Source organism: Pinus tabuliformis, chromosome 3_2, assembly GCF_031772625.1.
Source record: "Pinus tabuliformis cultivar Carrire ecotype Pingquan chromosome 3_2, CPIR1, whole genome shotgun sequence".
Taxonomy (NCBI): Eukaryota; Viridiplantae; Streptophyta; class Pinopsida; order Pinales; family Pinaceae; genus Pinus; species Pinus tabuliformis.
This window is the reverse complement of record NC_142302.1, coordinates 723,329,072-723,331,942: the sequence shown is the minus strand read 5'-3', so window position 1 is coordinate 723,331,942 and position 2,871 is coordinate 723,329,072. Positions and strand designations below refer to the sequence as shown.

At 41.8% G+C, this 2,871-nt stretch overlaps 1 pseudogene; it reads left to right on the top strand.

The window, feature by feature from the left end:
- Nucleotides 1-621: 621 nt before the first annotated feature.
- On the top strand, nucleotides 622-1,692 carry LOC149182657 (protein IN CHLOROPLAST ATPASE BIOGENESIS, chloroplastic pseudogene; annotated as a pseudogene).
- The last annotated feature ends 1,179 nt before the right edge of the window (nucleotides 1,693-2,871 follow it).

The following is a 2,871-nucleotide window of genomic DNA, read 5'->3' as shown; positions in this document are numbered from 1 at the left end:
CGGCAACCATTCAACTTCGAGGTATGTGACTGATCTCATTCTTCTATTGCATAAATTTAATTTGAAAACTGCATGAATTGATGGAATGGTGGAATTAAGCCGCGGATTAGCAAGGTTCAACCGATTTTCTTCTCTAGCACTCAGCTGGAAGTCACGCAGTACACGTGGATAGCTGACTTACGTGAAAATTAAAGCAACAAGGAGTGTTGGTTGTTTAAACTTCAGTTCAATTCACGGCAGTGATTACAGGGGGAAAACACAGAGTTCAGGAACAAAACTTCTAGTTGCATGTGGCCACGTACACTTGGCCACTTCACTCCCTCACCACAAATCATGCCGTAATTAAAGAATTGCTCGGCCGACTCTCACCATCCGCTGATTAATTTGCATTTGTGACATTCTTAGCTGAAGTATGCATCCTCTGCTCCCACAATCGGTTAACCCATCAACCTCCATGGAGCTTTGCGGCCTGTTCTCGAATTTCACTCGTGCATCGGGCTCACTCAAAGGCAGAATCACACTCTACAGGAAACGGGTGGGGTCTTCTACAGGAAAGTGCAGCAGAGACTTCCAGAGTAGAGAAGCCTAAGGTTCTTCATCAAGTTTGGAGCTTGAAGAAAGATGGACAATTATCATATGGCCAAGGGTGAAAAAATTGTCCCTCCTTATGCTAGACGGGGTATAATTCCTCTTGCAAATACCACTGTCAGAAGACCAATCAGGTGCTTTCACAGCTCTTCTAAGATGGCCAACCAGTCCAGAAGGCATGGAGATGCCCGTTGTACGAGTTCAGAAGTATGGTGTGTCACGTTTAGCTAAGACTGTAAGCCACTGATTTTAAATTGAAAATGAAGCTCTTGAATTATTGCATGTGGATCAATATATTCCTAGGATTCTAGTAGAAGAAGATTGGAATGGCTATGAGGACGAAGCAAATAGCCTTTATGCTGCTTCAGGAGATGCTGGCAAGAAATTGTATAAACAAGGGGATGTAGCTGAATCTAAAATTGGAAATCTTGATGTTTATTTGACAAAGAAGGTTGCATTGTTTCCAGATGTATTTGAGCGTATTGCATTGGGTCATTTGGAAAGAGGCGACCAGGTTTCTGCATTGGTGACAGGAGAGCTTTACGTGAATAGGAAGCACTTTCCTGGATTTGGTCAACCATTTGTGTTTAATGCAGAGTTTTTTTCTGAACATTGGTCGTAAGCTTGAAGCTAAGGATGCTTCCAAAGTAGCATTAAAATTACCGTGTTGGACAATAGGCTACAGATATGAGGAAGTTGCTAAAATTGCAGGCTGGGGAGACGAACAAATTGAATACATGAGAGAAAGAGTTACAGATGAGGGAAGGCGTGAGGATATTCAAAAGGGGAAGGCACCTGCTCAGGTGGCTCTTGACCAGGCTGCATTTTTGATGGATTTAGCTTTTCTTGATGGATCCTGGCATGACATCCAGGATCAACTTGCAGCTTACTACAAGGAAGCTGGGTTAGATGCAATAGCTCGCTTTATACTTTATGATTGCTAAAATTAAGTGCAAATCCACACACATTGTTCTCAAGGAAACAGAAAGGTCCTGATTTGGGATCAATCTTTGTATCATAAAATTAGAGCGCACGTCTGAATCAGTGTTCCGCCAATTGAAATTGAAGTGTAGTAGCTAGAGCCAAGTAAGGATACAGAAAACTGGTCAGAGAAAAAAAAAACAAGTAGGGACACACCCAAGACAGCCACAACACAGTTCAAGGAGAAGGCACCCCCAGCCAAGCAAGCAAAATCAGAGGAAGTTAGCAGACTGTTTCTACAGGAAGAGAGAGGACTGTTTCTACAGGAAGCCAACGAACTGTTTCTACAGGAAGTTTGAAAAGAGGGAAGCCAAAGGAGGAATCGTCCGAGATGTTAGCCAAAGAAGCCACCAGGGCCATCAAAGATAAGGAGAGAGATTGGTTGCTCAGAGGACGAGCAACACTTTCAGTAGGGGGGTGATGATGAGCCCCAAAAATGTACAATTATTTGGGCTCATTCAACCTCCTAATTTGGCTTAGTCCACCATTCGCATTTGTTTATTGCATGTTTTTTATTATTTTTATGTTAATAGAGTGAATTTGGTTAGTCATTATGCCAACAAGTCTAATGGGTGCTTTGTGTAGCCTTTTTGGTCAACTTGGAGACAAAATGGAAGGTCTTAATGAGCACTTGGCAGCCAAATTCGTGAGAGAACAAGCTAGAGGATTTGTAGGAAGGTGTCCCCCTCATTTATGGGCCCTTACCTTGAATTCTCCACCATCAGCTCAGAGTTCAAAGGCCACCAAATCAATGAGCACAAGGGCAGCCAAGCAAGTCAAGTAGGACTGCTGTTAACTACAAGTCTTGGGCAGCCAAGTCCCTAAATTTTAGGAGGACTGTTGGGTCCTCAATTTGTATAAATAAGAAGGCTTAGGGCCTCATCTTGGTTAGCTAGTGGTTAGTCATTTTGTAGCTGGTAGATTAGTCATTGCATAGTCTTGTTGTAGTCATTTTGTAGTTCGATTTTTATGCAATAGATTAGCTTTGCTTTCAGCTCATTCTCAAGCTCTCCTTGTGGACAGTTTTGATGTAACTTTTCATTCTTGATTAATAAAGATGAATCTAGCTTTGCACCAGCTCTAAATCTCTCTTGGGAGGCTGTAGCTCTTGGGGTTGGGCCCATCTCAAGCGCTCAGTATCTTTATGTGTTTATCTTTATGTGTTTGCTGTGTTCTTAAAATAAAATATGCTCTTTAGACTTACATCTTGCTTCATTATTTAGATTTCTGTTGATGGTTAAAGTAGCTGTTTATGTTAGCATATATTGATAGGATATTGACAAGGAAAATCTCTACAAAAAG